Here is a 14,063-nt window from a genome sequence, read left to right as displayed (position 1 = left end):
GCGCGCCTGGGCTACGCTATAAGGGCGGGCGGTAGGGGGGCGGTGCCTGGCGTGTGACGTCAGCGCGCTGCACGTACTCTCCCGCTCTGGAGCGCGGAGCGCGGCGCTCGAGCGTGACTTGCTGTTCCTCAGCCCGCCAAGTTTCGGGGAAGTGAGGTTTTACCCGCTCACCGAATTTTTTCCCACACATTTTTGTCAACGTCACATTCTGTCTCCAGCCGAGGACTTGTTTTCCAATTTGTGCTTTAAAAAAAAAAAAAACTTTCTCCATGCTAGCTCTTGAGGACGGGCGCTGGGGAGGCCGTCCCGGAGAATCCCCTTTTTTCATTGGTTCTGGAGGTTGTCATAATAGGCCTCCCTATCTCTGATTGGTCCCTCAAAACGAGGCTCGAAGTTTCTTCGCGGATCGTTGGGCTCACGCTCCGCTGGTGTGGAAGGCGCCTAGTCAGTGGGTTAAGTGCCCTTTTTCACAGCATAGGAGGTTTCTGCTCCGAGGTCGTGGGGACCCGTACCGGGGTTCACAGCCCTGCTGGCTTCTATTCTTCGTGGCCCCACAGCCGCCATTGAGGGCTCACTTCACTGCCTCACAGTATGTCCAACTCTCCTTCCAGGAGTCTTCTTTTGGAGCTCTGACACCTGGAGTCACCTGTAGATTGAAGTATACATGGCAATCCCACGATCGCTGTGCTTCCTAAGTTGCTTCAGTCGTGTTCGACTCTGTGCGACCCTATGGACTGTAGCCTGCCAGGCTCCTCGGTCCATGGGATTCTCCAGGCAGGAATACGGGGGTGGTTTGCCATGTCCTCCTCCAGGGGATCTTCCCTACCCAGGGATGGAACCCGCGTCTTCTGCGGTTCCTGCATTGGCAGGCGAGTTCTCCACCACTAGCACCACCTGGGAAGCCCGCTTGCTGTAGGCATTGACAAAGGGAGGCAGGGCCAAGACCTCTGGCCCAACACAGTTGAGCAAGACCTGACAGCCCTCCCACAGAGGTACGCTCATTTCCTTCCCTCAGTGGAGCGTCCGTTGTCCCAACGCGATCCCTCCCCAATCCCACACGTTGATTTGAAGGGTATTTTATCTATGTGGCAGAAACGCACATTTTGGAGTTTATCACTAGAAATACTATTTAAACCCCAGAGAAGTAAGTTTAAGGGGAGATGAGAAGACCCTGGAGTTCTCTGAAACTTAAGTGCAGGGAAAGATGCTGGTAAGAAGTGACTAGAAAAGTGGGAAGAAGGGTCGGAGGGCAAGGTGTAATACAAGCTGAGGGAAAAGGGCATCATGGGGTTAATACTGGCTGTTAAGATATCTCCGTGTATTCCAGTGGGGCAGCCTTGATCTTCTACAGTTTCCGTTTAAAGGCAATGATTTTTCTCTCTCCCTCCCCCCACGGGGGCATTTGGCAAAGTCTGAGAGTCTGTCGGTTGTCACGACTTGGGGAGGGGAAGTGTTAATAACTGGCATCTGGTGGTAGAGGTTACACTGTGCTTAAAGTTAGATAAATTATATAGGTGGATCGTAAAAATTTTGTGTGTGTGGAATATAGTAATTGGGGAAAGGAAAATTAATGAGATAACTTTTTTCACTCATTGAATTGTCAGTATTTTGAAGTTTGTTGAAATTCATTGTTGGCTGGGAATCCCCTGGAAGTCGAGTGGTTAGGACTCCACACTTCCACTGCCTTAGGGCCCAGGTTCAATCCCTGGTCCGGGAACTAATATCCCATAAGCCGTCCAAAAGTTCATTATTGGCAAGAGATGACACCTCACTCTGAACTAAGATGCATATGGGACGTAGGGTGTCACCTCTTCTCTCCTTGCAGTTCATTTGTGCAGAGAAAGATGCAGCTGATATGTCCTCCTCTCCCTCACCTCCTTTTCTCCAGAGCCCAGGGACTACTCTTTTTTTTTGTTTTTTTTTTGGCCACACTGGGACCTGCAGGATCTTAGTTCCCTAACCAGGTGATCTCGGTGAGGGGGCAGTGAGCGATGGCATGAAATGAGATCTTAATTCCCTGCCCAGGAATTGAACCTGGGTAGCTGGGATGAAAACCAGAAATCCTAGCCACCAGACCAGTGAGGGCTAGAGGCTAGAAGCTGTTTCCCCCCTGGATCTTTGCCCCAGTGAAAAATGCATTTATCACCCGGAGGCAGAAACTGTAAATGCAGGTACAAAGTTTATTATTAGAGACATAGCACAATGAGTGGAAGATGACCTAGAGAAACGGTTTGTTTAGTTAAGACAGAAGCAAGGCAGAGATGCACACTTGGAGAGAAAAAGTGTGGGTGTCCTCCCTAGTGAGGAGGAGTGCAGTAAAGAGGCAGTTAAGAGATTTATATAGGGCAGTTCTTCTGGGCCTTTGTCTTCCTTCAGGCCAATTACCTGTTTCTTTTTCCACACCTGACCTACCCTGGGACCATCCCTTGGGTGCACACACACCCGTCAGCCAACATGAATCTCGGAAGTAAAGGCTTCTGGGAGCTTGGTTTGTCATTACCTCCTGACTTTTGACCCACAAGGAGCCTTTCTGTGCTGTGTAGTGTCTCCCTTGTCCCAAAAGAAGAGGAGACGGGAGACCTGTTAATCATTTTTTTAAAAAATTTATTTTTCAATTTTTGGCTGTGCTGGATCTGTGTTGCGGAGCAGGCTTTTCTATAGCTGTGGCGAGCAGAGGCTACTCTATTTGCAGTACACAGGCTTCTCATTGCAGTGGCTTCTGTTGACACATGGGCTCAGTTGCTCCCCAGCATGTGGGATCTTCCCAGATCAAGGATCAAACCCCTGTCTCCCACATTGACAGGTGGATTCTTTACCATCAGCTACCAGGGAAGCCTCATCCTTAATCCTTTACTCAAACAGGGTTTTGCCCCTCTTTGTCCTTGCCATGACTATTACTGTAAGGTGTTTACAAGAGCAAACACTGGTTATTTACCCTGTTTCTGTTGTTACTTCCATTTCAGAGGGCAAACAGAAGGCGGATTGTAAATGCCTTAACTGAAGCCCACCTAGCTCTTGTCTGATCATTTTTTCACTGACTCGGTGAGTTGTTGGGAATGGGGGTGGTGGTAAGCCCAAAGGGGTTCTCACTTCTGGCGTCAAGGGACAGTGCCAGGTGGGGAGTTTGATTGGGGCGGTACACCTGTCAAATGGTAACGCAGGTGTCCTAAGGTGAGCTTAGGGAGAACAGAAACCTCCTGTGGAGCAGAAGGGCTAAAGCTCCCTTGATCTTGATTTTCAGTACAAACAGACATTGAAAGGGGGGCCTCACAATCCTTCTGATCTTTGGGGTTTTAAGCAGGAAGTGTCAGAAGAGTTACCACAGGGATAACTGGCTTGTGACAGCCAAGTGTTCATAGCGACATTGCATTTTGATCCTTCAATGTCAGCTCTTCCTATCATTGTGAAGCCGAATTCACCAAGCGTTGAATTGTTCACCCACAAATAGGGAATGTGAGCTCTTGTCTCAGGAAAGGCTGTTGTAGTATCCTGCCTGAAGCCCATGTCTTCCTGCCCTATGAAATGTAAATAGGAGGCCAGCTGTAAATGTCTATAATATGGAGCCCATCTATCTCCTACATAACAGGGATCAATTGCCCCTTGCAATGGAAGTAGAGTCCTAACCACTGGACCACCAGGGAATTCCTCCCCAGTGGTTACTCTTAACAAAAAGTTTAAATTGCCTAAGAGGAAAGGGTCTCAAATATCATTTTTGAAGGGAGTGTTGGGCCAGCAGCATTCTGTGGAGTCTTGCTGATAATCTAACTTACTTCTGTTGATGTTTTGAAAGAACAACTCAAAGGAGAAATGATGGATGTACAGCATTTGGCAGTGTCTGAAGTGTCTATAATCATGGTGGCAGATAAAGATCACTGCTCATTTAAAAGTTGTGGAGTGCCTGTCAGCAAGAGAGGAAATCTGTCAGCAAGAGAGGGAGAGAGGAGCCGCAATCTGATCCAGAAGAGAGTTAATAACTTCAAATCCATGATTGTTGTTGTTCAGTCATCAAGTCGTGTCCCACTCTTCACGACCCTGTGGACTGCAGCATGCCAGGCTTCCCTGTCCATCACCAACTCCAGGAATTTGCCCAAGTTCATGTCCATTGAATTGGTGATGCCATCCAATCATCTCATCTTCTGTCACCCTCTTCTCCTTCTGCCTTCAGTCTTTCCCAGGATCAGGGTCTTTTCCAATGAGTCAGCTGTTCACATCAGGTGGCCAAAGTATTGGAGCTTCAACTTCAGCATCAGTCCTTCCAAAGTGTATTCAGGGTTGATTTCCTTTAGGATTGACTGCTTTGATCTCCTTGCTGTCTAAGGGACTCTCAAGAGTCTTCTCCAACACCACAGTTTGAAAGCATCAATTCTTTGGTCCTTTGCCTTCTTTATGGTCCAACTCTCACATCTGTACATGACTACTGGAAAGACCATGGTGCTTTAGTTGCTAAGTCGTGTCCGGCTCTTGCCACCCCATGGACTGTAGCCTGCCAGACTCCTCTGTCCATTGACTTCTCCTGGCAAGCATACTGGAGTGGGTAGCCATTTCCTTCTCCCCACCCAGGGATTGAACCTGGATCTCCTGCATTGCAGGCAGACTCTTTACTGACTGAGCTACAAGGGAAGTTGGATGGAAAGACCATAGAATTGACTATATGAACCTTTGTCAGCAAAGTGATATCTTTGCTTTTTAACACGCTGTCTAGGTTTGCCATAGTTTTCCTGCCAAGAACCAATGGTCTTCTAATTTCATGGCTGCAGTCGCCATCCACAGTGATTACGGAAATTGTAAAGTACAATCTGGAATAGGGCATAGTTGTCGTGGTTTTAAATCCAATGGGAATTCTTAACATACTTAGCTGGAAACCAAAAGTATTTCCCAAGCATCCATGTGATTCAAAGTGATATAAGCTGGTTTCTGACAGGTTTTGCTGTCTTTTGTTTGAAAATTTTATATACCAGAGGCTGTACTTTTGAATGGATTTTGACAACGCAAGAGGGTGAAGTGGAGTGAATGTGGCAAACTATGGCCCCGGGCCCAAGCAGGCCTGCCTTTGAGTTTTATAAATAAAGTTCTTTTGAAGCACAGCAACACCCACTTACCTATTGTCTGCTCTTAAGTCACAACAGCAGTATTGAATAGCAGAGACTGCCCAGAAAGCCTACTTGCAGGTTCTTCACGTAAAGTCTGCCTACCTCTGACCCTAGTTAGGTATTTGTAAAGATGCCTCAATCCTATATATGAACATACATGTCTATAAGGGTTGGGTTTGTAGTTGTCTTTGGTCATTCTCGGAGATGGGTCCTACCCAATCATTTCCCTCCTAATGCTCTCCTACCATTCCTTACTCCTCCTCCCACTTGCTTCTTCCTGTGCCTTGAATGTGCTAAGTACCCACCTACCACATGAGCCTTTGCATTGACCATCTCCCAGTTTTTAGAGCTGTCTTTTCTGATGGTTTCCTCACTTTCTGTGTGTGCTCAAAATCACAGAGTCACTTCTCTAACCACACATTTTATTTTATTTTTTCCCAGCTTTATTGAGATAGTATTGACATATAACATGTAAATTTAAAATGTACAGTGTGATGATTTGATACATGTATATATTGCAGAATAATTACCACAGTAAGGTTAGTTAACACCCCTCACCTCCATTCCCCTCACATAATAACCATTTTTGGAATGTGTATGTGGTGATGATTTTTAAGATCTACTCTCTTGACAACTTTCAAGTTGTTAATACAATATTATTAATATAGTCACCATGTTGTATATGAGATTCCCAGAGCTTATTCATCTTACAGCTGGGAGTTTGTACCTTTTGACCTACATCTTCCAATTTCTCCCACTCGCCAGCCCCAGGCAACCACTCTTCTATTCTGTTTTTTGAGTTCAACTTTTTTGAATTCTGTGTGTAAGTAAGAACATTGGTCTTTCTCTATCTCACATTTCACTTAGTATAGTGCCCTCAAGGTCCACTGATGTTGTAGCAAAGGCAGGGTTTTCTTCTTTTTCATGACTGAATAACATTTCACTGTGTGTGTATATATATCATATCCCCCAAGTGTTTTTTATCCATTCCTTTGTTGACTTACATTTAAGTTGTTTCCATGTGTCAGCTACTGTGAATAATGCTGCAGTGAACAAGTGAGTACAGATATCCTTTGAAATAGCTTCTCTTTTCTTTTGGATACACGGTATACCTTGAAGTAGAATTGCTGGATTACACAATAGCAATATTTTTAATATTTTGAAGATCCTAGATTGTTTTCCATAGTGGCTGCACCAATTTACACTCCCACCAACAGTGCACAAGGTTTCCCTTTTCCCCACATCTTCACTTTTTGATCATAGCCATTTTAACAGGTGTGGTGTGCTGCAGTCCATGGGGTTGCAAAGTGAGACATGACTTAGCGACCCAGCGGCAGTTTTAACATATGTGAGGTGATGCTGTGATCACCCATTTCAAAACAGCATCCTGGACTTCCCTGCTTGTCCAGTGGTTAAGAATCGCCCCTGCAATGCAGGGGACATGGATTGGAGCCCTGGTGAGGGGAACTGATATTCCCACTGCTGGGAAGCAACTGATTCCACATGCCACCGAGCAACTAAGCCTAAGGGCCACAACTAGAGAGTCCATGAAAGAGAAAGAAAGTGAAGTCGCTTAGTCATGTCCAACTCTTTGCGACCCTGTGGACTGTAGCCTACCAGGTTCCTCTGTCCATGGGATTTTCCAGGCAAGAACAGTGGAGTGGTTGCCCTTTCCTTCTCCAGGAGATCTTCCCAACCTAGGGATTGAACCCTGGTCTCCCGGATTGTAGGCAGATGCTTTACCGTCTGAGGCACCAGGGAAGTCCAGAGAGTCCATGAACTGATAAACAAAAGATCCTGCATTACACAATGAAGATCCTGGTGCCACAACTAAGATTCAACATAGCCAAATAGATGGATAAATAAATATATGTACGTAAAAAAACAGCATCCCTTCCTGCACAGTATATTTTTTTACCTTCTTTTATTTTTCTTTATTAAGCTCAGTGGTAAATAATCCGCCTGCAATGCAGGAGACTCAAGTTCAATCCCTGGTTTGGAAAGATGCCCTGGAGAAGGAAATGGCAACCCCCTCCAGTATTCTTGCCTGGGAAATCCTGTGGACAGAGGAGCCTGGTGGGCTACCGTCTGTGGAGTCACAAAGAATTGGACATGCCTTAGCGATTCAACAACAATATCAAACTTTCACCATGTGACATGTGTTTATTTACTCTCTCCCCACCCCCACTAGAGCATATGTGTCATTAGAGTGGGAATGTTGTCTGTCTCTTTACTGCTCTATCCCCAGCATAAAGGAAAGTGACAGGCCCACAGTAGGTGCTTAGTCTGGTAATTGTTCAGAGCCTGTGAAGTGAGGCTCTTCATTCAGCAGACACCTATGCTCTGAAGGGCTCATCAGGACATCTGATGGGACAGAATCTTCCTCTTCCTGGCTCGTGCTCACCCACTCATGCTGCCCAGATAGTCTCATCTGAGGGTAAAAGGTGTGTTGTTGTCCTTCTTGTTCAGTCACTAAATCGTGTCCAAACTTTTTGTGACCTCACGGACTACAGCACACCAGCCTCCTCTGTCCTCTACTATCTCCCAGAGTTTGCTGAAATTCATGCCCATTGAGTCGATGATGCTATCTAACCATCTCATTCTCTGCCGCCCACTTCTCCTTTTGCCTTCAATTTTTCCCAGCATCAGGGGCTTTGAGTTGGCATTGAGGGGCCAATGAGTCAGCTTTTTGCCTCAGGTGGCCAAATTATTGGAGCTTCAGCAACAATCCTTACAGTGATTATTTAGGGTTGATTTCCTTTAGGATTGACTGATTTGATCTCTTTGCTTTCCAAGGGACTCTCAAGAGTCATCTCCAGCACCACAATTTGAAAGCATCAATTCTTCTGTGCTCAGCCTTATGGTCCAACTCACACATGACTACTAGAAAAACTATAGCTTTGACTTTATGGACCTTTGTCAGCAAAGTGATGTCTCTGCTTTTTAATATGTTGTCTAGGTTTTTTATAGCTATAAGTATCCCACACTTCCTCCACCCAAACTTATCTAGACAGAGAAAGAAGGCTGGGGTGGCTACGGAGCTACCAAAATTCTTACATATTGTCAGTAGGAATGCAAATTAATACTGTTGCTTTAAAAAAACTGGTTGATAGTGTCTACTAAAGGTGAAAGCTGCTAGTGTTTACCCCATGACCTAACAATTATATACTCTACAGAACCATGTACATATGCTCTCCTTAGGGAATGTGCTAGAAATTCATAGTAGCATAACATGTAGTAGCCCCCAAATAAGAAATCACTCAGATACCATTGACTGGAGAATGAACAAATAAATTGTGGTTTATTCACGCTACAGAGCATACTACTACATTCATACTACACAGCAACAAGAAAGGAATCACAACCATACACAGCAAAATTAGTGGCTCTCACAATGATGTAACCCTCTAAGACTCCATGGGAATCCATACTATATAATTCAGCGTACGTGAAACTGAAAAACAAAACTAGATTATGGTGTTAGAAATCGGGTATAGGGTCTGTGGGAGTGACTAGACAGGCTTCTGGGGCTGTAGCCATATTTTTTCTTGATTTAGGTGCTAGTTATAAGGGTGTGCTCTATTGGTGAGAATTCATGACTCTGCATGCTTATGATTTCTGTACCTTGCTTTACGTGTGTGGTACTTCAGTGGAAGAAAAAAAAAAGGTTACCTCTCTCAAAAAAGATTATAACTTCCTTGACCCGGAGCCCCCAGGTCCTGCTGGGGACCAAAGATCTACTGAGGATTTGATTCATAGATTTTGCCCATGAATGTCAATTTGAATGTTTGCTCTCAGTTAGCTTTCTGTGTTGCTCCTTGGCCGGGACGATATGGCTCTGTCGCCACCTGGTGGCTATTTGCTATTACAGTATTAGACAAATTCCACCTGCTGCTTCATCTGTGCCTCACGAAGCTCAGTGATAGATCTTAAAAGGTCTCTGAATCCAAACCTTCTAATTGTCAAACCCTTATTTACCCAGAGGTTTTCTGGCCCTGACTTGAACACCTCTCCTGATGGAGAGTTCACTGCTTAACTAGGCAGCTAAGTCCATTCTAGGGCATCTCACACTGTGATTAAATTCTTTACAGATAGTGAAAAAAAAATCGCTCTCTTGAATTGTCTACCTTCTGGTCCTGAGTGTGCCCCTGTGGCTATTAAGTAACCACACCTGTTTCCCACACGTAGGTCTTTCAAATGTTTGGGGGCAGCATGCAGACCATCTTCCTGTTCACATCCTGTCTTTTGGCTAAATGTCTACAGTTTCCCCCAAAACCTTCCCGGAGCTACTTTCAAGTCCATTTGTCACCTTGGCTGCTGAATGTTCATGTATTGAGACTCATTTGTGACCCTCATTCAGACGCTACCCTCAGATTCAAGCTTGCCCCCCGGGTTTGTCTGAACCTTCCCATTACTGCTGTGGCCACAGTGTTCTCTGGGCCAGTTAAGAGCTGTGGCCCCTATTGGCACAAATGGTGGCTGCTGTCTGATTCCTCACTCAGCCCTGCCTCTCCTTCTGCGTGGAACCAAAGTGGCATCAAGAAGCTCCTGGAACAGCCCACTGTGGCAATCAGTGCTTGCGAATGGAAGCAGGGAAGGTGGTAGGATGGAAATCCAGGGCTTCTGGGCAGGTGGACGCAGAATCAATGCTCCAATTCCTGGGGCAGCCGGGAGACAGAAGTGCTGATGAGGAAGATGCAAGTTGGCCATGTGTCAGGTGAAGAGCACCAGGCTAGGGACGAAATCTGAGGAGAATCACTACAGAACCCACAGTAGACTTCATCCAGTGCCGTGGGCTCCAAGCCTGTCAGAGTCCCCTTGCAGATATTCCCCAAGGCTGCTGCATGAAGGTTTTTGTTCTTCCACCTGGCACTGAGCTCAGTTTGCAGACATTTTCCCCATCATTAGTTCCACTGTTGCTATTATTTGGACAAATTTAAACTGAAGTTTATTCCTGAATGCCTTGTCAGTGCTCATGCTTGTCACTACAGCTCTTATCCTGGCAGCAAAAGCTGCGTCATATGATGGCCCTCTAATGTTGTAGGGCAGAAAAGCTGAGTGAAATCTGTTGGAAAGCATCCAGGGGTGTGCCCAGGGCATGAAACCCACCTCCCAGCAGAGGGAGGGGAAGTAAGTCTTTTAAAAGGCGTTTTGCATGGTCCTGGCATTGTGCAGGGCTCAGGCGACATAAGCAGGGTCAAGACAGATCAGTCAGGCCCTCCAAAAACCAGTCCCAAAGCAGTGATCTTTGGACACTGGTGAGCACGATTTCAACTCAAAGCTATGCAGGCTGTATCCTCAGAGATGGGGTCAGTGGGGGAGGGGCAGGGCCTGGGAATCTGCATTTTAACATCCTCCTGTGTGATTGTAAACCACATGGTCAAGTGACCATGCTTGGGAAATACTGGCCTGGGGTCTTACTACCCAAGGCATGGTCTGTGGATCTCCCTCCCATCAGCATTCCCCGAGAACTTGTTAGACATGCAGAATCTCAGACTCCACTCCAGACCTACTGAATCATAACAGGCATTTTAACAAGATTCCTCAGCATATTTGTGTGCATGTTCAAGGTTGAGCAGCATTGCCAGGGCAAGGTGCAAGGGAGTCCTCCTTTTGACCCTACTTATTATTTCGACGAAAGGAGGAGTGTATTCACGTGTTACTTGGTAATTAAATAAACAAAAATCTTTGCAAAAGCCAGGAAAATCTCGTACTAAATGTAAACAGCAACTCCATCCATAATAGCCCCAGACTAAAGACAGCCCAGGTGAATGGGCAAACGGATTCACAAAATAGAATACTACTCAGCAATAAAAAGGAACAACGTGGATTAATGTGTCATGGTTTATGGAAGGAGCCAGACTCACACATCTGCATGCTGTGTGAGTTCACTTATATGATATTCTGGAAAAGGCAGAACTAAAGGGACAGGAAGCAGATCAGTGGTTTTAGGGGGCTGGTGTTTGAAGTTGAGGACTGACTGCAGAGAGGTAGGAAGGAACTTTTTGGAGTGAGGGAAATGTTCTGTGTCGTGATTGTGGTGGTATGAACATAAATATATACATTTACCAAAACTCATTGAAGTGGATGCTTAAAATGGGTGTATTTGATTGTATATAAATTGTATGTCAATAATAGGGCTTCCCTGGTGGCTCAGATTGTAAAGAATCTTCCTGCAATGCCGGAAACCTGTGTTCAATCCCTGGGTCGGGAAGATTCCCTAGAAAAGAGAATGGCAACCCGCTCCAGTATTCTTGCTTGGAAAATCCCATGGACAGAAGAGCCTGGTGGGCTATAGCCCATGGGGTCACAGAGTCGGACATGACTGAGCAACTAACACACATATACACGCACACACACAAACACACATATATCAATAAAAATGATTTAAAAAAAAAAGACACGCAACAAGACCAAGACCATCAGGTGCTTTCGACCATCTGTATTGTTTCCAGAGAGCCTAGGTTAAGCCTCCCCTCATTGCCCTGCTGCACCTCGCTCCACATACCTGAACTTCCTACTCATCCTGCCAAAAATGAGCCCTGGCCCTCCACGCCTGATGGGGGTGCTGTCTCCTGCGGTGTCTCCCTTTAATAGGCCATTAGGAGAAATCCACTTTCTGCTACAGGCAGAGTGTAGTGAAGAGAGTGTGAAATTAATTAAGCAAGGAACACTGTCAAGCTGAAGCGGCTCTAACTCTTTGGTGCCCTATGTAAGCAAACTAAAACCTAAGCAGGTATATATGTCTTGAGGTTACGAAGTGGAAATGTAAGGATAACCCATCACAACCAACTAGGCTTTAAGCTGCAGCCTCCCCTCCTTCTCTGTATAAGTCTTTCCAATGACCCTGTGGGAGAGAGCATTTGTTGGTTTGTTGCTGCCTAATTCGGATCCATTTTTCTCATATAAACTCTTTAATGTGCTTCCATTTATCTTTCAACAAGTATTAAAAGCATATCTTGGGAGCCAGATTACTTGGTTTATGGTCAGGCCACTCAAGGTGGCTATTTTCTTGCTCTCTGTATTCTCCTGCTGGACCAGTGCTTCATCTATACCCTGCTCACATGACTGACCTTGCTACATACTTGCCCCAGGCCCAGCTAGCAACTGAGTTCTTATGAAAGGGGCAGTGAGGTGTGTGCCAATCTGCTAGTTTCCCTGGTAACCAAGGAGCCAGCCTGATGTGGATCTGTCCCCTACCCCACCCCAAGTACAGACTGCACGCGGTGGGGTGTCACTCCAGGACCTTGCTTCAGACATGTAAGATTCTTCATCCGTAAAACCATTATGTCTCTGTTGCTGACTCTGAGTTCTTTCTCCACTTGTGAAGTTGGGCAAGCACAAGCCTTACATGCCTGTGGAGTGTAGCCCACCACTTGGCTTCTGTTTCTAGCTCTATCATCTGCTGGGATGTGAATTTGGACACATTTCTTAACCTCTTTGTGCCTCAGTTTCCTTGTCTGTAAAATGGAGAAAAGAATAGCACCTGTCACAAACAGTGAAAATTTTAAAAAGTTATTATATGGTAAAGTGTTTGGAACAGTGCCTAGCACATAGTAGGTACTAAATACATGTTGGTTATTATCATTTAGTAAATGCAGATTTCATCCATCTCACTTTTTTCCCTATGGAGATCATTTTTATGGACTTGCTGCAAGCTGAGAACTCTTGGTTCTTCATGGTTTATGACAGACTGATTCTAGAAGTAGTCTCCCATCCCATTCCAGCTGTCTTCACTGGTGGAGGGTTCCAAGGGAATGGCTGCTTGGGAGGTGGGAATAGTAGCTGAAACAGAGTGAGCTCAGCTGGGTCTGGGACAGTTTTGAGCTGGGATAGTTTTGAGCTGTGCTCAAGAAGACAAGCTCCAATCCCATCTCCTTGGAAACCTTTCTTGAGCACTCTCTAGACTTTGCTGATGCCTGTCAGGTTGGAGTTCTGATCACTTAACCTCTCTGAGTTCTTCAGTTTCCATGTCTGGAAAGTGGGATGATTCCAACTCCCAGGACTGTGGTGAGATCAGATGAGATGGCTTGTGACATTCTTGGTGCTTATCTGAGTTTGGAGTCCTCTGGAAGGAGGCCCTGAGACAACACACAAGTGCAAATAGTTTATGTCAGAGGTGATCCCAGAAAACACTAGTAGGAGAGAGAAGATATGGGACAAGGGAGGGAAGAAAGCCATAAGGAGTGTGTTACTGGGCTGATGACATAGTGAACCACTGGGCCCTAATGCCCTTGGGGACTCTGGGAGCCAATGCAGAACACAACTCAAACTAGGGAAGAGAATGTTTTGTTTTTTTTTTTCACAGCTGAGGGGTGGGAAGCTGGGGAATCTGTACATCAGCTGGCTAGCTGTGTTGAGGGAGGGCTACTTCCAGCTGCCCTAGTAGCTGAGTGTCTCTTACAGCCAGAAATCAAGTTCTGGGGCAGAGAGGCACAGGTGTTCCCAGCCCTCTGACCTTGGCTGTGCAGGTGAGTGTTGAGAAGATGACACAGCTGTCTCAGCATCTGCCATGGGCAGGTTGACCAAATTTCCCCCCCTTGCAACTCTGTTTTCAGGGCGTATTCCCCTGATAAGAATGGATTGATGTCGGTTTCTTGTGAACTGATCTAGGGCACTTCTGTCACATAGAACAGTCAAGTCCCCCACCCCCCCAACCCTTGCCTTCACCAGCCCCACCCTGACATGCCAACCCCAGTGATTGTCCCTCTGCCCTTCCCATAAAGATTCAATAATAAAACCAATAGAAGTAATTACTTGGGGCCTCACATTTTGTATTAGCACATAAATGTATATTTATCACATGAAAGACCTTTTGATACCAGCTGGAGAAAAGCATGATACAGGGTTGGTGACCAGATGGACTTCAGCTCTAAGAGCAGCTTGGCAGATGTCTGGAGATGGGGAGGTAGAGACCAGGGCTGACCCCATGGCCCACTCCTGGTGGGGATTGTGGGATGTTTCAAGAGTGAA

The 14,063-nt window shown here is 45.9% G+C and overlaps 1 long non-coding RNA gene across 1 annotated transcript in view; it reads left to right on the top strand.

Annotated features, from left to right (window-relative positions):
• Positions 1-26: 26 nt before the first annotated feature.
• The window catches only part of LOC145532294 (uncharacterized), a 74,682-nt gene continuing 60,645 nt past the window's right edge, over positions 27-14,063 (top strand). The window contains exons 1-2 of the long non-coding RNA XR_014073133.1: positions 27-992; positions 2,964-3,042. This is a non-coding gene — a long non-coding RNA (uncharacterized LOC145532294). The remainder of the gene's footprint in view (positions 993-2,963; positions 3,043-14,063) is intronic.

Source organism: Giraffa tippelskirchi, chromosome 13, assembly GCF_054371585.1.
Source record: "Giraffa tippelskirchi isolate mGirTip1 chromosome 13, T2T-mGirTip1v1.2.pri, whole genome shotgun sequence".
Lineage (NCBI taxonomy): Eukaryota > Metazoa > Chordata > Mammalia > Artiodactyla > Giraffidae > Giraffa > Giraffa tippelskirchi.
The sequence above is the reverse complement of the archived record's forward strand: the minus strand, read 5'-3'. Positions and strand labels throughout refer to the sequence as shown.